The sequence below is a fragment of the Gorilla gorilla genome, chromosome 8 (assembly GCF_029281585.2).
Source record: "Gorilla gorilla gorilla isolate KB3781 chromosome 8, NHGRI_mGorGor1-v2.1_pri, whole genome shotgun sequence".
Classification (NCBI taxonomy): Eukaryota; Metazoa; Chordata; class Mammalia; order Primates; family Hominidae; genus Gorilla; species Gorilla gorilla.
The window spans coordinates 48,049,882-48,071,871 of record NC_073232.2 but is presented as its reverse complement, the minus strand read 5'-3'; the positions used below and the strand labels follow the sequence as shown (position 1 = coordinate 48,071,871).

The 21,990-nt window shown below is 40.5% G+C and overlaps 1 protein-coding gene and 1 pseudogene across 1 annotated transcript in view; both read right to left on the bottom strand.

Annotated features, from left to right (window-relative positions):
- The window catches only part of CTNNA3 (catenin alpha 3), a 1,788,954-nt gene extending 1,774,992 nt beyond the window's left edge, over nt 1–13,962 (bottom strand). The window contains exon 1 of the mRNA XM_055353691.2: nt 13,757–13,962. The gene's annotated coding sequence lies outside the window, so the exon portion shown is untranslated. The remainder of the gene's footprint in view (nt 1–13,756) is intronic.
- On the bottom strand, nt 2,395–12,186 carry LOC129525100 (uncharacterized; annotated as a pseudogene).
- Nucleotides 13,963–21,990: the final 8,028 nt, after the last annotated feature.

Sequence of the window (21,990 nt, the reverse complement as noted above, 5' to 3'; positions counted from 1 at the left end):
AGGGACTATCAGTCCTAACAGATAAAACATTAAAATAATTCAGAATAACATGGAGCAATAAATTGATTGAAATAGAACCCAGATTTCACCAATCAAACATGGCTTGGGTGAGATTTTAGGTCACAGGAATCAGATCCTTCTAGGAAAGCTGTGATGGGGCTTCCAGTGTCCAGCCCAAAAGCACCAAATGGTAGAAACCAGTACTTCTGTATCACTGTCCAATCTTCCTAGCTGCATTGTCTTTGTTTCTCTGGCTCTCCTGGAGAATCTATGAACTACCTAATGTCATTTATGAAACTCTTGTTGCTTAAACCAGCTAAAGTAGACTTTAGTTATAATCAAAAACCCTGGCTAAGGTACCCTTTACTAAAATAAATGTGCATAAATAACTTTTTACTTTAAAAAAGTTAATTTTTATAAATGACTTTTTAAAAAAGATATGTGGACTGATTAGTTACAGATCTGAGGAAACACCTGGTTGAAGAAATAAATCCAAAAGAGCAGTATAGAGATCTAGATCCCAAAAGCCCATATGAATATTAGCTGTGTATCAACCACCGGAGGCACTTCTTAAAAATACAAATGTGGACCCAAATCAATGGCTCACTTTCTTACACATAATAACTAATTTTAAAATATGATGGAAGGAAAGAGACCATTTATGATACCAATCAAAATTTTTTAAATACTGATAATGAAAACAACTTTAAAACTCTACTGAGGGTTGTAAAAGAAGAATTAAGTAAACTAAAAAGTGATGTATAGGGAAATTGAACATTACAGAAGTGTTAATTCTCCCTGTTAAATGTCCACAGACCACATGAGAACTTGACAAAATGTTAAAATTCATCTAGAAATAAATATTATGTGATTACATCTAGGAAAATCCTGAAAGGACAGAACAGAATATGGAGAAGGATTATTCCTTCCAGTTATTAAAACATATTATGAAATGAAGTTATTTAAAAAGTAGGGATTGGAAAAAATAGGAACAAATATTAATAGAACAGGAAAGACAGCTGAGAAATGGACTCCAATATAAACTTAGCTTATGATAAATACGGCTTTTCAAATTATCAGGAAAAAAGGTGTTTCTTAAATAAATTATAATGATCAACTGAATAAACATTTAGGAGAAAAATTAAAAATAAAGCTTACTCCCTGCTCACTCTTTTGCCCAAATTCAATTCCAGATGTAGCAAGAATTTTAAAGTTCTGAAAGTATGAATATATAAGTTTATGTATAATAAATGTACAATAACTAAGTGGAAATGTTTATGTATAATACATTTTTAAAGTATGTATAATAAATTTATAATAATTAAGCAGAAAGCCCTTTCTAAGCAAAACTCAAAACCCAGAAGCTATAAAGGAAGAGGTTTAAAATTTTGACTACAAAAATATTTTGTTTCCTATATAATTCAAAAATAAAACAAAAGTCATAAAATAAACAACAAATTATGGGGAAATACCTGGAACATATTAAACAGGCAAAAAGCTAATTTGCTTAATTTACTATGGTGGGATAAAAAGAAGAACTCAGCCAGGCGCGGTGGCTCATGCCTGTAATCCCAGCACTTTGGGAGGTTGAGGGAGGTGGATCACGAGGTCACAAGATCAAGACCATGCTGGCTAACACAGTAAAACCCCGTCTCTACTAAAAACACAAAAAAATTAGCCAGGCATGGTGGTGGGCACCCGTAATCACAGCTACTCGGGAGGCTGAGGCAGGAGAATTGCTTGAACCCAGGAGGCAGAGGTTGCAGCGAGCCGAGATTGTGCCATTGCACTCCAACCTGGGTGACAAGAGCAAAACCTCATCTCAAAAAAAAAAAAAAAAAAAATTTAGCCCAGCGTGGTGGTGGGCGCCTATAGTCCCAGCTACTTGGGAGGCTGAGGCAGGAGAATGGTGTGAACACACGAGGCGGAGCTTGCAGTGAGCTGAGATGGCACCACTGCACTCTAGCCTGGGTGACAGAGCGAGACTCCATCTCAAAAAAAAAAAAAAAACTCAATAGAAAAAATTGGGCAAGTATTTGTAAAGGCAATTTATGTAAAAAGAAGGGCAATGGGTTAATAAGTACTTAGAAATTGTTCAACTATACTTATAATTAATTAAATGCAAATCAAATAAAACAAGATATTATTTTCACCAAGCAGCCAAAATTGAAAAATTTTGATATGGTATCATCAGTGCTGGTTAAGTGTTGGGAACATAAGCTCTTAGTATACACTGTTGAAGGGGTATAAACTGATATGAACTTCTTGAAGAGAAATATGACAATATATCTCAAATTATAAATTATGCATACTCTTGACTTGAATATTTCCAATTAAATGTAATACTTATGAAATTTTAAAATAAATATTCCCATTGATACAGCAATTCCACTTCCATGAATGTATTCTAAGGATACACTCAAAAAGTACACCAGGATATATGAACAAGAATATTCATTGCACACAGCAACAGGACAAACAAACAACAAATACTGAAAACTACAAACATGTCCATCAATTCAGAATGGGCTAAATAAATTCTGCTACATACACAGAGTAAAACACAACAAAGCTGCTGGAAAGAATGAGGCAGGTCTATTAGAACTGCTATGCATCTGTCTTAACCAAATATAACTGTCTTAAGCGGGAAGAAGATACTAGATCAATCTGCATAACATTATGCCTTTTTTTTCTTGACCCAAATTAGGGTTCTGTCAATTAGCAAGCAGAGGAGAATACATGGATATTGCATAGGCAACCAACAGTGTCTATCACAGACTATTTGATTCTTAAGATTCCTTTGTAATCCCACATCGGGAAAATAGAAATTGCGGAGTCTAACAGAAAAGCAAGTTAATCCTGCAAATTCCCATGAAAACATGACCCATGAGCTTCAGCCCTGGACTAAGAACCCAGGATCTCTTCTGGTGAATCTCAGAGAAGTTGGTTTATGTATTACTCTGTCTTCACCCCCATCCACAAAAACACACACATTAGAAAGGAAACATAATGAGGACAGGGTCTATTTTTGGTTCACTGGTATTTATCCCCAGACTAAGAACTATGTCTGGCACACAAGTCATATAGAATGAATGAATGAATTCCAAACCAACATTAGAGTAGACCCAGTGTAGCCCTTCGGCAATCCTGCCTCTCAGTTATTCTGTGGGCTCCTCAATGAGCTAACTCTGGGCCTCTTTGAACTGATGCCACCTCTAGAGGCCTCATCAACTGAGAATTGGTAATTCATTTATTACCCAGTTAATTGTATACCTTCATCCCAATTCTCTGCCTTCATGCATATAGGTAAGAGTGTGTCCAGAATTGGTTCCTTCCAGTGGGTTCTTGATCTCACTGACTTCAAGAACAAAGCCGCGGACCCTCGTGGTGAGTGTTACCACTCTTAAAGATGTTGTGTCCAGAGTTTGTTCCTTCAGATGTGTCCAGAGTTTCTTCCTTCCGGTGGGTTCATGGTCTTGCTGACTTCAGGAGTGAAGCCACAGACCTTCACAGTGAGTGTTACAGCTCTTAAAGGCGGCATATCCGGAGTTGTTTGTTCCTCCCGATGGGTTCATGGTCTCGCTCACGTCAGGAATGAAGCCGCAGACCCTCGTGGTGAGTATTACAGCTCATAAAGGTAATGCGAACCCAAAGAGTGAACAACAGCAAGATTTATTGTGAAGAGCAAAAGAACAAAGCTTCCACAGCATGGAAGGGGACCTGAGCGGGTTGCCACTGCTGGCTCAGGTGGCCAGCTTTTATTCCCTTATTTGGCCCCACCCACGTCCTGCTGACTGGTCCATTTTACAGAGCGCTGATTGGTCCATTTTACAGAGTGCTGATTGGTCCGTTTTTACAGAGTGCTGATTGGCACGTTTACAAACCTTTAGCTAGACACAGAGCACTGATTGGTGCGTTTTTACAGAGTGCTGATTGGTGCATTTACAAACCTTTAGCTAGACACAGAGTGCTGACTGGTGCATTTTTGCAGAGTGCTGATTGGTGCATTTACACATCTTTAGCTAGACACAGAGCACTGATTTGTGCGTTTTTACAGAGTGCTGACTGGTGCATTTACAAACCTTTAGCTAGACACAGAGTGCTGATTGGTGCGTTTACAACCTTTAGCTAGACAGAAAATTCTCCAAGTCCCCACCCAACCCAGAAGCCCAGCCGGCTTCATCTCTCAATCCCCCCTCTAAACAGGACACCCCAACTGCTTTTGGGAATTGGGCAATGACCGCTCTAGCTACTTCCTGCTGGATGGGGCAAAGAAGGGGCCTGCCCTGCAGTTGTAGTTTCCTCCAGAGGGGATCTCTTTAGGCCAGTGAAAGCGCCAGCGGGTCACTCCAGGGGTCCTCAGTAGAAGCTGTTAGTTGAGCTCATTTGGGGTTCCATTTGTAAGACCATCTGTAGCTTGATGGCCTTGATTCTAGAGGAAACAAATTTGATGAGGAGGTTAAAAATACAGGGCCCGAAGGTGAGTAATAGCAAGATTGCTGTCACGGGACCTAGAAAAGGGAGAAGCCATGTTGCCCAACTCCAGAGGTTGGTATAAGAGTTTGAAAGGTGTTGTTTGATTTCAGAAGCCTTTTCCTGTAAACGCTGGGCGGCATCTTGTACTATCCCTGACTGGTTAGTGTAAAAGCAACACTCTTCCACTAAGAAGGTGCAAAGTCCTCCTTTCTCAGCAGTGAGGAGGTCTAAGCCTTGGCAGTTTTGGAAAGTCACTGCTGCCGAACAGTCTATTTGGGATTGTAGAGTAAGGATAGATTTTGTTATTTCTTGCAAACTGTCTGAGAAATCCTTTGAGAGTGTGTGGTAGTAGGATAATACATGTTACACTGTTAACTTTTAGCAAATTTTACTTTTGTTGAAAACCTTGTAAGTTTGGGATTTTAATTATTCTTTGCTATTAATAAACCCTCGTTCAGTCCATATTAACTTAGAATTGGTATAGATGGCTCCTTCCTGATTCTGTAAGTACTTAAGGTTTAGCTGAGTGCAAACAGCTTGCACATTTAAGCAGACCAATTATTAGGCAATTTTCCTAACTCTGCTTCTACAAGAGTTTCCTTATCACTTACTGAACACCCATTGTGTCTTTTTCCCTTAATCGCCCAGGAGGAACCATCTATCGTCCTGTCCTGAAGGGAGTTCCTCCTCCTCCTAGGTCTGGTTGGACCTTTGTATGGTAATTAATTATGATTTAGATCCCCTGTTAGGAAACTTGCTGTGTTAAGGATTTTTGATAGGAAGGCTATGGGTTGTCAGTGGCCTCAGTGCTTTTGGGCTACACCCTTGTTTACACTGACAACAAGGTGGTATTTGAGTGTTATAGGGTTACAGAGAAGACCTTCAATTGTCAATTATAGGTTTTTAATTTACCCTGGCTTTTAAAGGAATAGGGTACACTGTTTTTTCTTTACTACTTCTATCTCTCTCTTTCTCCCTCTTTGATTTCTTCATCTGTCTGTCTCTTTCTCTCTGACTCCCTCTTTGTCTCTTCCTCTTTCCTTCTTTGACTTTCTGTCTCTCTGTATCTTCCTCTCTCTGTCTCTCTTTGACTCCTTCTTTGTCTCTGTCTCTTCCTCTATCTCCTTCTCTTTGTCTTTCTGTTTCTTCCTCTCTCTTTCCTTCTGTCTTTGACTTTGTCTCTCTCTTTCTTTCTCTCCATCTTTCCTCCCTGGTGGTTTTGGCAGTATAAGACTGCCACCTCCTTGGGTTTTTGCATTGTGTGCAATAACTCCAGGGTTTCCTTGTGATATTTAATGGGGGTTCCCCCAGAGGTTAGGAACTCCCTTTCTTTCCATATTGCAGCATGGGCATGTAGGATTAGATAAGCATACTTGCTGTCTGTATACACATTTATTCTTCTTCCCTTTCCCAGTTCTAAGGCTTGGGTAAGTGCCACTAGTTCTGCTAACTGGGTGCTGGTCCCTGGGGGAAGAGGCTTACTTTCAAGTACTGTTACTATGGCATAACCTGCCCTTCGTATCCCATTCTCCAAAATGAACTTTCATCGGTATATAGGTTAAGGTCAGGATTAGCTAAGGGGACTTCTAAGAGATCATCTTGGGTGGCATAAGTCTGGACTATAACCTGTTGGTAGCCATGCTTGACCAGCTCCTCATCCTCTGGTAGAAAAGCGGCAGGGCTGAGGGCCACACATGTATGCACTTGAAGCCCTGGTCCCTCAAGGAGTAGCGCCTGGTATCTAAGCAGGCAGTTGTCTGATAGCCATAAACTTCCTTTGGCACCTAGTATGCCATTTACATCGTGAGTAGTCCAGACAGTGAGATCCTTTCCTTGTATTATTTTGATAGCCTCTGACACTAAGACAGCCACCACCACAACTACCTGTAAACACTGAGGCCAGCCTTTTGCTACTATATCAATTTCCTTACTTAGGTATGTCACTGGTTGTGGGGTTGTCCTATGAGTCTGAGTAAGGACCCCAAGAGCTATTCCTGCTCTCTTTGTGATGTATAAAGAAAAGTTTTTTCCTGTGGGAAGGCTTAAGGCTGGAGCTTGAGTTTGTTCCTTCCAATGCCCAGACTTCAGGGTTGATTCCCCCCTCAAGCAGGGGACAACAAATGGGTAACTTGTTCTCCATATTCATAGATAATAGCTCCAGCTTTGGTTAATATGTCCCTCCCTAATAAGGGTGTGGGACTTTCAGACATAACAAGAAAGGCATGTGAAAAGAGCAAAGTCTCCCAGTTACAACTGAAGAGGTGGGAGAAATACCTGGTTACAGGCCATCCCAGGATTCCTCAGATGGTAACGGACCTTGAGGACAGCTGTCCGGGACAGGAGATTAACACTGAGAAGGCCATGCCAGTGTCCAGGAGGAAATCAACTTCCTGGCCCTCAATGGTTAAACATACCCGGGGCTCAGTGAGGGTGATGACATGAGCTGGCACTTGCCCCAGGCATCCTCAGTCCTGTTGTTGGATCATCTGGTTGGGGGCTTCTGGCCCAGAGAACCATTGTACTCTGGGGCAGTGAGCCTTCCAGTGATTGCCTCCGCATAGTGGACATGGGCGAGGGAGCAGCTTATTTCTAGTAGGACAATCTTTTTTAAAGTGTCCTTGCAAACCACACTGAATACAAGCCCTACCAGGTGATTGACCTGCTCTATTTTCTGTCGTCTCTGAACCACCAAGGTTTGTTTGTCTGAGGGCCATGACTAAGGCTGTGGCCTTTCTCTGATCTTGCTTTTCCTTTTGGGCCTGTTTCTATTGGTCCCTATTATAGAACACCGAGGTTGCCAGGTTTAATAATGCCTCCAGATTTTGTTCAGGGCACAAGGCTCGCTTTTGGAGCTTTCTCCTGATATCTGTGGCTGATTGGGTAATAAACTTATCTTTTAGAATCAATTCACACTCAAGTGGGTCGGGTGACAGGGGAGTATATTTTCTTAAGGCCTCCCATAGCTGTTCGAGGAAGGCAGAAGGATTTTCTTCCTTTCCCTGAGTTATGGTGGACATCATTGAATAATTCACAGGCTTTTTCCTAACTCTCCTTAGTCCTTCTAAAACACAGGTCAACAGATGTTTGCAACTCCAGTACCCATGATCTGAGTCAAGGTCCCAGTGGGGATGCATACTGGGGATGGCTTGCTGACCAGGAGGGAATTTGCCCCTTTCTTCGGCTGTCATTCTGTCATTTACTTGACTAAGATACCAGGTATCTCCAAACTCTCGGGCTGCAACTAAAGCCACATTCTTTTCATTAAAGGCCAGAGTTTGACCTAATAGCATGGTATCTCTCCAAGTGAGGTCAAAGGTTTGCCCTAGACCCTGTAAGACATCTATATACCTATCAGGATCATCTGAAAACTTCCCCAGATCTGCCTTGATCTGCTTTAAATCAGAGAGGGAGAAGGGGACATGTACCTGGGTTGGGCCAAATTCCCCTCCCCCTACAGCTTGAAGGGGACATAAATGATAGCTCAGGGGTTTTTGTGATCCTTTGGAGATTTCTTTGTTTGTTTCCTTCTGGGTGGGGGAGATTAGAGGAGGCTTATCATTAATAGGAAGGGGAGCTATAGGGAGGCTAGGATATGGAGGTAAGCTGAGAGGTCCTCCTGTGGGATGTAAATTGCAAGTTTTGCATAGTTGTGTATTCTCCTTCAATGAAAAGAAAGCTTGGACATAAGGTATTTCACTCCATTTGCCTTCCTTCTTACAGAAAAAGTCAGGCTGCAGGATAGGATTGTACTTTATACTTCCTTCAGGTGGCCTTCTTTCCCATCAGAGAGAGAATACTGGGGCCAGGCCATAGTGCAGAAAAAAGTTAGCTGCCTCTTTTTCAGGGTTTGCAGGTCAAATTGGTCCCAATGGCTTAGGATGCATTTCAAGGGTGAGCCTGTTGATGCCTGAGTGTTTCCCATCTGAAAGACAAAACCACCCGTGGTCTTGGTTTGTTTCTACCCCTCCCCAAGAACCCACAATAGTCCCTGGACCCTGCTGATTGGAATAGTTGCACTTACTGATGCAGCAACAGAAACACCTCTTGCCCAAGAACCCACAACGGTCCCTGGACCCTGCTGATCAGAATAGTTGTGCTCACCGACGCGGCATCAGAAACACTAGTTTTCCTCTTAGACCAAAAAGAGGACCGAGGAAGGTCGGATTTAGTGGCCCTTACTGACGCATTCTCAAAAACCTGCATTCTTGCCTGTCCTCTTAGACCACAAAGAGGACCAAGAGAAATCGGATTTAGTGGCCCTTGCCGATGCATTCTCAAAAAGCTGTTAGAGTCCTAAGCATTATCCTGTTAGTATTGGGACCTTATCACTGTCCTATAAAGATGTTATGCCCCAAAAATGAAGTGGACGGACATACCCTGAGGGAGGGAAAGGATCTCCAGAGTTGAAAGAGTGATGCTTTTTGTCCTCACTTATATGAATAGGAAAGATACCCTTTCCGAAGCTCCCCATATCCTAGCTTCAGGAATAGCTTTTGTTAGGCCTGCTTGTCTGAGGAGGGATCCTAAAATTCCAGATAGTCCCTCACCCAGATGGGACTTTGGGCAAAAATTATGTCTTTCTGATTGGTGAGCCCGGGTGCCTAAAGAAGGTAAAAGAGTCCTGAAGTTTATACTAGAAATCATTCTTATAGGAGAAACTAGAAAAGCACCAGAGACAGGGAGTGGTTTTTAGAAGTGGACTAGCCTCGGAGAAGAGAGGCAAGAGGAAGTTTGTCTGACAGGCATTAGGACCCAGGAGGCAAGGGTCAGGAGATAGGATAGATGGGCAAGTCTCGCTTGGGTGACATGATTTTGAGAGTTCCACTCATGGCCGCAGGGTCAACCAACTTGTTGTTGGGACCCCAGAGCTGAATGGCTTTCCTCTCTGTCAACCCTCGGCTCAGCCTGGAAGTACCAGAAAAGTGGAAGCTGGCTCCAGGCAAACCAACATTCCCAACTCCATAGAGTCAGGGGTTGTTAGAGAGCCCTATCCCAGAAAGCCTGGCACCCGTGTCTTTAGTCCAGCAGCCGCGCTAGTTGCTTTTATCTGACCAGCAGATGCCCAGTATTTACCCCCAGAATTCTAAGGAAAAACAGGACAGAATAGCAAGCAAAAGGGGTCCAATGGTACTCATCACTTGGCAATAGGCAAGAGTCCCATCTGGGATGCCAAAATGTGTCCAGAATTGGTTGCTTCTGGTGGGTTCTTGGTCTCGCTGACTTCAAGAATGAAGCCGCAGACCCCGCGGTGACTGTTACCACTCTTAAAGATGGTGTGTCCGGAGTTTATTCCTTCAGATGTTCAGATGTGTCCGGAGTTTCTCCCTTCCAGTGGGTTCGTGGTCTTGCTGACCTCAGGAGTAAAGCCGCAGACCTTCACAGTAAGTGTAACAGCTCTTAAAGGCAGCACGTCTGGAGTTGTTTGTTCCTCCCAGTGGGTTCATGATCTCGCTGACTTCAGGAATGAAGCCACAGACCCTGGCGGTGAGTGTTACAGCTCATAAAGGTAATGCGGACCCAAAGAGTGAGCAGCAGCAAGATTTATTATGAAGAGTGAAAGAACAAAGCTTCCACAGTGTGGAAGGGGACCCGAGCAGGTTGCCACTGCTGGCTCAGGTGGCCAGCTTTTATTCTCTTATTTGGCCCCTACCATGTCCTGCTGATTGGTCTGTTTTACAGAGTGATTGGTTCTGTTTTTACAGAGTCCTGATTGGTGCATTTACAAACCTTTAGCTAGATACAGAGCACTGATTGGTGCATTTTTGCAGAGTGCTGATTGGTGCGGTTACAAACCTTTAGCTAGACTAGACACAGAGCACTGATTGGTGCATTTACAATCCTTTAGCTATTCAGAAAAGTTCTCCAAGTCCCCACCTGACCCTGAAGCCTAGCCAGCTTCACCTCTCAAGAGGGGATAAATGTTTATACAGTGTAACTTAGGCAACGCTACTCAAACTGCAGGTCTGCAATGAGAAAAGGAGCTTGTACCAGAATGTAAGTTAATGAGTGCTTCCTTCATCTAGAAAGTCTTGCTACAAAGTGCTTAGGGTGTAGCTGATTTACTTTCAGGCACAAGCCTCTTATCTCGTTTCATAGATCAGTTAAAAATTGTGAACTTCTAATTACATTTTGAACAGTGCTAATTTAAAGTAGGGGCCTCCATTGTTCAAGTTCCAGTATTTGAGAGACTTTCTTTGCACTAAACATTGCCTTCTCCATCAAATCAATTTCCCCATTGCCAGGAGGGATCTGAAGCAGAAAATCATCCTGGTTAGGATAATGAAAGGCAAAGAAAAGAGGTGGGGAGGGTGCCAAATAAACTTGACCTAATCTTCCATTTTGCACACAGGAACTCAAAGTCACCTATCATATGCTAGAAGCTAGTGATTAAATTGGTTACAGATTACTCGCTGAATCCCAGGCAAAAATAATGTGGTTAAAAGCAGTAATTAAGCATGTGAAAAATCAGATGTATCGGCTAACAGTCCTGTTCACCTTCAAAAATTCTGCAGCCTCAATTATCTGTCAGTTACCATTAGATTTGCAACTTTGCTAAACTCCGGAGTTCCACCCCGCAGTACCATGTCACTTAAAATCCAGTATCCAAACAAGAATCAGAAAATCACACTTTTTAAATCTCTAGACTAGCATTCCCATGAGCCAATGATCCACAAATAAACACTATTTTCAAGTCTTCATTACAAAGCGCATAATTTCTCTTCAGGCCAGTTTGGGTTGCTAACTTCTCTTCTTAAATCTTAATCCCTTCTATTCCAAAAAAAATAGAAACATGCAAACAGAAGTTCATGGGGAATAGAGAATGAAACTCCCATCCTTCTGTAGCTATGGTCTTTCTCTAAATATTATTACTGAATAATAAAAACTTCACAATGTAAAAAGTTTTTTAATACAAGAAGAATATATTCTTTGATAATTCATAACTCTACCTCTCACTTCACACCACATAATATTGATATCTCTAATCTCTCCACTTTGATTACTTGGGACCAGTAACCACTTCCAATAATTAGTTGTATTTATCACTAATTCCTTAGCTTTCTTCCTTCTACTCTATTTACACAACATGGTTCTCAAACTCAACAATGACAGAATTAAAACTTATCTTCTCTGACTCCTACCATAGCCACGCCTAATTCCATTCTCATGTTTTCCCTGTAGAAAAACCCAATACTGAATTGCTCCTCTAGCATGTGCCCTCTATCCCTTTTCTTTCTAGTCTGTTGCTAAAGATTTTCTCCAAATACTTCTAATTTCTCCAAAGATTCACAATAAGTAAAGAATTTATTCTTCCTATTCCTATTTCTTTGTCACAGTTGTATCATAAAAGTCATATAAATCACTATGTCTACGTGGCCTTCTAATAAAATTACTTATACATTCTGTTATTTTCATGTCCAAAGTAACATAAGTGATCAACAATACTACCTATTGGTTTCAGGTAGAGCTGAAGTATTTTCAACTCTGACATGTAGCTTTGTTGATATCTGTAAAAGTTTATTGAGTGGAAATTTTGTAGGTAGGAGAGATTCCATCCTTCTAAACGCTAAGTATTTTGGTATCTATGTGCCTGATAACAATGTTTTGCACATCATAGACAATAAATATATCATTTGGTAGACTAGGAATTTTACAATGTTTTAAAAGAATAACAGTAAAAACACATCTTAAATATCACAACTTTTACCTTCAAACATAGTGCTCTCTAATCCAACACTTCCACACTTAGAAACAGAGATTAAGGAAATTATCTTAAACATATCTACAACATACATATACACATAAGTAAATAAATACACAAAGATGTTTACCATAGCATCTAGATGTTCAGCAATGATTAATAAAATTATATTCATTCACTTGAAAAAATGTTACACAAATTTAAAATAACACCACTGTAGAATAGGTAATATTCTGTGGAAAATGTTTTGGTATATCGTTAAATGAAAAAGCAAGGTTCCAAATTTTATCTATAGTATTATTGCAATTATTTTTAAAGCCATCTAGAAAAAAAAAGACTAGAAGGAAACACATCAATGAAATTACAGGTAATATTTTTCTGTGCTTTCAAAATTCCTACGATGAACATTTAATGCTTTTATAATGAAAAAAAGTTTTACCATAAAAATCCCAATCTTTACTCAAATAGGAAGATTTAGACTATGTGTAGGAGGTAACAAATGGGAATAACTTTGTCTATACTGTCTGTATTTTAGGTTTCTCCATTTAACAAACTTGTCCTATGGTTCTACTGAGATAATTTTTTTATAATGGACAATGAAATTTTAATAGCACACTCAAATATGCCATTCAAATCTGACCATGGATAATCTGAATCTTCAAATCACAACTATTCTCAATATGTTGAGCTTTCAATCTGTCTAAAAAACTAGCCACAAACCCAGAACCAATGCAAACTTGAAATCCTGCTTTTCCCACTTTGTTTTAAGCAAATCATTGCCTTCTCACGTTATCTCCAGAGATCTTAGTAGGCACATATCAGTGACTCAAAACCTCTACAGTAAATGAACTTTCTGATGTCTAACCCCAATTTCTTCTTGTTTCCATTTGAACTCATTTCTTTTATTTCTGTCTTCCGTGTAACTGACAGCAGCTGCTCACAATCATTCAGATCCCATTAGATAGTGACCTTTTCTTTACATGATTGATCATTACATCTCATGATCATTCCATACAGTGATTTTCATTTGACTATAACTGGTCATCAAACAGTTCTGAGAGCATTCCTGAACCTCTTAATATTCCTTCCAATTATAAAACAAACAGACATTAAATTCAGAAATTAATGCTTTTTGCCATTATCTCACTTGAAACATCTTCCATTTACTATGAATTAGCTTTTGGTTGAAAGTAAAATCCCTTCAAACATATTCCATCTTTGCTTCCTTTTCCCCACTCCCATGCCAAAGCACAAGCATCCAGGCCATATCTTATCTTTTCCTGCACAGTATCCAATTGGCTTTTTATAGCCAGAAACTCTCTGAATGCAAAGCACGACCTTGGCTACCAGCTTCCCCTGGCAATAGTTCGAAAGTTATTTATAACTTTAAAATTAGCGTGAAAGCCTACGTTTCTCATAACTAGTCAAAACATTCCTATTTCATACAATAATGTGATCTTCCTCAATTCAGAAGAAACCCCCAAATTTTAAACCTATGATTATAACTAAGACACAGGAATTCAATGCAGAAATGAGAATTCGCTGAAGTTCAGCTCTTCTCTTTACAAACTTGATTCTTACCTTTCTGTTTCTTCCTATAAAGTAAATGGGCTTAAAATTCAGCTTCCGTAGGGAATTTTCCAAAAAGAGCTTTGTGGGGGACGGAAAAAGGCTTCTTGGTGGTCACAGAGTTACAGAGTACCAAATTGAGAGGCAGATGACAGTGGGGCAGTCAATTTCACTGAGCGTTGTTCACCCAGGATAAGAAAGAAAGGGGAGGTTACAAGCCAGGGTGGGTGGTATCTAATCCTGAACCGCTAGTCACTGACCTCACTGACAACTTGTTACTGAAAATACTTCGTTGAAAAAGGCCAGACACATACTTTGCCTAGAGACCTACAAACATAGCTCTGAATAAGTTTAGATTTGCATTTCTCTAGTTCCTTTCCAAAAGAAGAACCTCTTCTATCTAATTAAAGCCAAAGGCTGGAATTATTGAAAGTGAAAAATGATAAAGCAGGGAAAACAACAGTCCAGGAAATCCTCACATCAAAAGATCAATTATGTAAAATTCAATGTCTTCAGAACCCTAGAGATGATGACATCAAGGCCATGTGTCACATCTGAGATCGTATTTTTCTTCTTCTGAAATATTACCTGTCTCATCCCTTGTACCAAGCAACACACTCTCTTCTTCCCGTATTTATGAGGAACCACATCATTATCAGTAAAGAATCTAAACTGAAGATTTACCAAAAACTCCATAGGTTAACCCATTATTAAATTTAAGCCACCAAAAAAAACAGTCTTCTCCACCAAAATTTCTTTTTTCTCTCTATGACTATTCTTTTTCACATTTCCTTTTCCCTTTTTTTGATATCTTCTCCCTCAATATCTTCACATTCACTGAAACAATCTTTATCATTTCATCAATTCCTTGACATCCCACTCGAACTTCTGTGGCATTTCCTTGGACATTACCATTTTTCTGACTTTCTTCTAATAGCTTCTAAAACAAGAGGTGCTAACTAAAATATGAACTACTTGTTTGAGTTTTGGCAGTCCTGTTCTTAAAAGGCTGAATTCAAAATAAAAAGAAAGCATTTATTTATTAGCTCTCCAGATACTCTTAGCACAAATTTCAGGGAGCCAAGAGGAAAGGCAGGGTCTGGGAACTGTCAGAGAATCAACTATGAAAGGAGTTCATTTTATATGATTTTCAGGATAGCCTTCAAAACAACTGTATTTTTATGTAGCTACCTTTAAAATGGGCATAATTGACAATATATTTATCTAAAGATTCTTAGTTGCTAACATGCTATCCTCCCCAGATTTTTTTAAAGCAGCTTTTTCCCCCTGGAGAATCTAGGAATAGCCTCTTTTCACAGTGAAACAAAGAGTAAGTTTTATGTCTCTCAATCCATCTTTTCTTGAATAAAGAAATCACTTGACACTTGCAAAACAGCAGGTTTTGTTTTAGAGCTTTAATAATGAATGTTTTCTAAACCAGGACTGTTGAATTGAGCCCAAGATGAGATATCCAAATTCTATCATAAGCCTAGCTTGTCGTGCTGTGAAACCACAATAAGTTACTTACCTGCCCCGTACCTCTCCTTTCCATCTACAAAATGTAGATGAGAACTCTTATTCTTTTCATTTGCTTTTCAGAGGATATGTGAATTAAATGGATAAAAGCTGAAGAGCTTTAAATTACACTGAACTCTTCAGAGATGCAATACAGATAAAACCTTCTTACAGAATTTGGTGTTATCAAAACAATTAAATATTATAAATATCTGAAATGTAATTTTAAAGAGCTTTTATAGTGGGGGTTTTTTTAATTCCTTCATAAAAATATCTGCAGCCTCCAAGGTAGTATTTAGCTGAAGTATTTCCCACTACAGCCACAAGAGGTCCCCTCCTAGCAATTCAAATCACGTTGGATTTGTTGATGACAGGCCCCATGGTCCTCTGTATTTGTATCAGTTTGCTGACAGAAAACACATAATCACCTATGTCAAATTTCCATAGCTAACTATATGGTAGGAGACAAAAGCAGCGAAATCTGGCTTTCTCTGTGTGATCGCTGAGGCATGCTGGAGGCTAAATAGTTCCTGTAAACTACACAGCCCCTGCATTTTGCATCCTGGCCCTCTTCCAGATTTTCACAGTAATTCTTTCTTGTCACCTTGCCCAGTCTTGTTCAGTATTTATTCTCCTTCCCTATTTACTTGTTTCCTTTCTTTATACTTTGCAAACTTTAAAATTTTGGCTCACATGCCTCTTGCAAGCAATCAAACATTGAGGGTAGAAGAGCTGGGGAAAAAAAAGAGAGAGAGAGAGAAAAAAGAGAGAGAATAAATCAGGGCCACTACTAGCAATTCTCCCGAGGTAATCAAAAGTAAGTTTTTTCGTTCTAGGCATCAGGACCGGCCCCAAACAAAGTCATTCAATTGGATGTACTGAGAAGCCCCTTGATGCAGAGCCCTGTGTTAGGCGCCAGCTAGAAGATTACAGGAGAGAAGGGAGGCCTCCAAAAAGAAGATAATTCTATCCCTGTCAATAGCCCCTCTTGGAAAATAAATCCTTCAGGGTGCAATATGTTCTTTAGTCAGAATGGAGTAGTTTCTTCTTTTCAATAAAATCCCTTATAGAATGAAAATCACTTTTGCATGAACCATGAGTCCATTTCATCTGTACATAATATCTCAAAATACTGGCAATTTCAGGTTGGGGCTTTAAAAATATGTAATTTTCTGAACAGCTATAATACCTTTCTAAAATGAGATTTAAAGCTAGGAATAATCCCTGTTTGTGATAATTAAAACCATTTTTTTCAAAAATATGTGATAAATAGTTCTGGCACCTTGTCAGGTATTTTAGGTGAATCTAAATGAATCTGCCCCTGATCTGAAGGTCTTATGTACTATTAATACAAAAAAAAAAAATGTTTCTCACTCTCCCTTCCCAACCATCCTTATTATTAGCAACTAACCAACTCTCCTGCCTAAGAAGAACAGAAGACATCTGGAAGATGTTTCACATCTTTCCACCATCAAATCTATAAACCTACTAACACCAAGCCTCATCTTCTCCACCCTCCCTCCTATTAAAATGCAAGAAGTCCTCTTGCTCTTACCAAAGGCTAATCTCTCTTGTGCGCTGGATCCCTTCTTCCCTCACCTTTTCAAGGACTCTGCTCCTTCATGATCGCCTCACACAGTGCATTATCACCCCTTCTCCAATGATCAGTGCAAAAATATGCCACAGGAGTTCTACCTGAAAATTTTCAAACAAACAAAACATACTTTTACCCTACAACTCCCTGCGGTTGCTACTTAGTTCTCTGTGCCTTCATCATAATACTTCCCAAATGAGTTGTCCACCACCCCTATGTTTTTACTTCTCACTTCACAACCCACTAAGATGATTTATTTCCCCTTCACTCTCAAAAGGGTCATTTTTAAGTCTATCAACAACCTCCAGGCGGCCAAACCATTCTGTCACCTGAGGGCATATCACATCCCAACCTATGGCTTTAAATGAGATCTTTAAATGACATAGGATGTTGAGTGGGACTTTTCCTGTTGCCAACAATTGGTGACTATGGCTCAAAATGAAAGACAATGAAGCCACCCAGGTACACGCTAAGGAATTTCCAGTATTTGAGGATAGACATTTCACTCAGGGATTACTAAGAAGCAGTTAAGAAAAGAGAAGGTGGAGCCAAGATGGCTGAATAGGAACAGCTCCGGTCTACAGCTCTCAGCATGAGCGACGCAGAAGACAGGTGATTTCTGCATTTCCATATGAGGTACTGGGTTCATCTCACTAGGGAGTGCCAGACACTGGGCGCAGGACAGTGGGTGCAGTGCATTGTGCATGAGCCGAAGCCAGGCAAGGCACTGCCTCACCCGGAAAGCACAAGGGTTCGGGGAGTTCCCTTTCCTAGTCAAAGAAAGGGGTGACAGACGGCACCTGGAAAATCGGGTCACTCTCACCCTAATACTGTGCTTTTCTGATGGGCTTAAAAGACAGCGCACCAGGAGATTATATCCCGCACATGGTTTGGAGGGTCCTACGCCCACGGAGTCTCGCTGATTACTAGCACAGCAGTCTGAGATCAAACTGCAAGGCAGCAGCCAGGCTGGGGGAGGGGCGCCCGCCATTGCCCAGGCTTGCTTAGGTAAACAAAGCAGCCAGGAAGCTCGAAATGGGTGGAGCCCACCACAGCTCAACGAGGCCTGCCTGCCTCTCTAGGCTCCACCTCTGGGGACAGGGCACAGACAAACAAAAAGACAGCAGTAACCTCTGCAGACTTAAGTGTCCCTGTCTGACAGCTTTGAAGAGAGCAGTGGTTCTCCCAGCACACAGCTGGAGATCTGAGAATGGGCAGACTGCCTCCTCAAGTGGGTCCCTGACACCTTGACCCCCAAGCAGCCTAACTGGGAGGCACCCCCCAGTAGGGGCAGACTGACACCTCACACGGCTAGGTACTCCTCTCAGACAAAACTTCCAGAGGAACGATCAGACAGCAGCATTCATGGATCATGAAAATCCGCTGTTCTGCAATCTCCGCTGCTGTTACCCAGCAAACAGGGTCTGGAATGGACCTCTAGCAAACTCCAACAGACCTGCAGCTGAGGGTCCTGTCTGTTAGAAGGAAAACTAACAAACAGAAAGGACATCCACACCAAAAACCTATCTGTTCATCACCATCATCAAAGACCAAAAGTAGATAAAACCACAAAGATGGGGAAAAAACAGAGCAGAAAAACTGGAAATTCTAAAAAGCAGAGCGCCTCTCCTCCTTCAAAGGAACGCAGTTCCTCACCAGCAACGGAACAAAGCTGGATGGAGAATGACTTTGACGAGCTGAGAGAAGAAGGCTTCAGATGATCAAATTACTGCGAACTAAACGAGGAAATTCAAACCAAAGGCAAAGAAGTTGAAAACTTTGAAAAAAATTTAGACGAATATATAACTAGAATAACCAATACAGAGAAGTGCTTAAAGGAGCGGATGGAGCTGAAAGCCAAGGCTCGAGAACTACGTGAAGAATGCAGAAGCCTCAGGAGCCGATGCGATCAACTGGAAGAAAGGATATCAGTGACGGAAGATGAAATGAATGAAATGAAGCGAGAAGGGAAGTTTAGAGAAAAAAGCATAAAAAGAAATGAACAAAGCCTCCAAGAAATATGGGACTATGTGAAAAGACCAAATCTACATCTGATTGGTGTACCTGAAAGTGACGGGGAGAATGGAACCAAGTTGGAAAACACTCTGCAGGATATTATCCAGGAGAACTTCCCCAATCTAGCAAGGCAGGCCAACATTCAGATTCAGGAAATACAGAGAATGCCACAAAGATACTCCTCGAGAAGAGCAACTCCAAGACACATAATTGTCAGATTCACCAAAGTTGAAATGAAGGAAAAAATGGTAAGGGCAGCCAGAGACAAAGGTCAGGTTACTCACAAAGGGAAGTCCATCAGACTAACAGCGGATGTCTCGGCAGAAACTCTACAAGCCAGAAGAGAGTGGGGGCCAATATTCAACATTCTTAAAGAAAAGAATTTTCAACCCAGAATTTCATATCCAGCCAAACTAAGCTTCATAAGTGAAGGAGAAATAAAATACTTTACAGACAAGCAAATGCTGAGAGATTTTGTCACCAACAGGCCTGCCCTAAAAGAGCTCCTGAAGGAAGCACTAAACATGGAAAGGAAGAACCGGTACCAGCCGCTGCAAAATCATGCCAAATAGTAAAGACCATCAAGGCTAGGAAGAAACTGCATCAACTAATGAGCAAAATAACCAGCTAACATCATAATGACAGGATCAAATTCACACATAACAATATTAACTTTAAATGTAAATGGACTAAATGCTCCAATTAAAAGACACAGACTGGCAAATTGGATAAAGAGTCAAGACCCATCAGTGTGCTGTGTTCAGGAAACCCATCTCACATGCAGAGACACACATAGGCTCAAAATAAAAGGATGGAGGAAGATCTACCAAGCAAATGGAAAACAAAAAAAAGCAGAGATTGCAATCCTAGTCTCTGATAAAACAGACTTTAAACCAACAAAGATCAAAACAGACAAAGAAGGCCATTACATAATGGTAAAGGGATCAATTAAACAAGAAGAGCTAACTATCCGAAATGTATATGCACCCAATGCAGGAGCACCCAGATTCATAAAGCAAGTCCTGAGTGACCTACAAAGAGACTTAGACTCCCACACAATAATAATGGGAGACTTTAACACCCCACTGTCAACATTAGACAGATCAATGAGACAGAAAGTTAACAAGGATACCCAGGAATTGAACTCAGCTGTGCACCAAGCGGACCTAATAGACATCTACAGAACTCTCCACCCCAAATCAACAGAATATACATTTTTTTCAGCACCACAACACACCTATTCCAAAATTGATCACATAGTTGGAAGTAAAGCTCTCCTCAGCAAATGTAAAAGATCAAACATTATAAAAAACTGTCTCTCAGACCACAGTGCAATCAAACTAGAACTCAGGATTAAGAAACTCACTCAAAATCGCTCAACTACATGGAAACTGAACAACCTGCTCCTGAATGACTACTGGGTACATAACAAAATGAAGGCAGAAATAAAGATGTTCTTTGAAACCAGCGAGAACAAAGACACACCATGCCAGAATCTCTGGGACACATTCAAAGCAGTGTGTAGAGGGAAATTTATAGCACTAAATGCCCACAAGAGAAAGGAGGAAACATTCAAAATTGACACCCTAACATCACAATTAAAAGAACTAGAAAAGCAAGAGCAAACACATTCAAAAGCTAGCAGAAGGCAAGAAATAACTAAGATCAAAGCAGAACTGAAGGAAATAGAGACACAAAAACCCTTCAAAAAATTAATGAATCCAGGAGCTGGTTTTTTGAAAGGATCAACAAAATTGATAGACCACTAGCAAGACTAAGAAAGAAGAAAAGAGAGAAGAATCAAATAGACACAATAAAAAATGATAAAGGGGATATCACCACCAATCCCACAGAAATACAAACTACCATCAGAGAATACTACAAACACCTCTACGCAAATAAACTAGAAAATTTAGAAGAAACGGACAAATTCTCTGACATATACACCCTCACAAGACTAAACCAGGAAGAAGTTGAATCTCTGAATAGACCAATAACAGGCTCTCAAATTGTGGCAATAATCAATAGCTTACCAACCAAAAAGAGTCCAGGACCAGAAGGATTCACAGCCGAATTCTACCAGAGGTACAAGGAGGAACTGGTACCATTCCTTCTGAAACTATTCCAATCAATAGAAAAAGAGGGAATCCTCCCTAACTCATTTTATGAGGCCAGCATCATCCTGATACCAAAGCCTGGCAGAGACACAACCAAAAAGAGAATTTTAGAGCAATATCCTTGATGAACATCAATGCAAAAATCCTCAGTAAAATACTGGCAAACCAAATCCAGCAGCACATCAAAAAGCTTATCTAACATGATCAAGTGGGCTTCATCCCTGGGATGCAAGGCTGGTTCAATATATGCAAATCAATAAATGGAATCCAGCATATAAATAGAACCAAAGACAAAAACCACATGATTATCTCAATAGATGCAGAAAAGGCTTTTGACAAAATTCAACAGCCCTTCATGTTAAAAACTCTCAATAAATTAGGTATTAATGGGACGTATCTCAAAATAATAAGAGCTATCTATGACAAACCCACAGCCAATATCATACTCAATGGGCAAAAACCGGAAGCATTGCCTTTGAAAACTGGCACAAGACAGGGATGCCCTCTCTCACCACTGCTATTCAACATAGGGTTGGAAGTTCTGGCCAAGGCAATTAGGTAGGAGAAGGAAATAAAGGGTGCTCAATTAGGAAAAGAGGAAGTTAAATTGTCCCTGTTTGCAGACGACATGATTGTATATCTAGAAAACCCCATTGTCTCAGCCCAAAATCTCCTTAAGGTGATAAACCACTTCAGCAAAGTCTCAGGATACAAAATCAATGTACAAAAATCACAAGCATTCTTATACACCAATAACAGACAAACAGAGAGCCAAATCATGAGTGAACTCCCATTCACAATTGCTTCAAAGAGAATAAAATACCTAGGAATCCAACTTACAAGGGATGTGAAGGACCTCCTCAAGGAGAACTACAAACCACTGCTCAGTGAAATAAAAGAGGATACAAACAAATGGAAGAACATTCCATGCTCATGGGTAGGAAGAATCAACATCGTGAAAATGGCCATACTGCCCAAGGTAATTTATAGATTCAATGCCATCC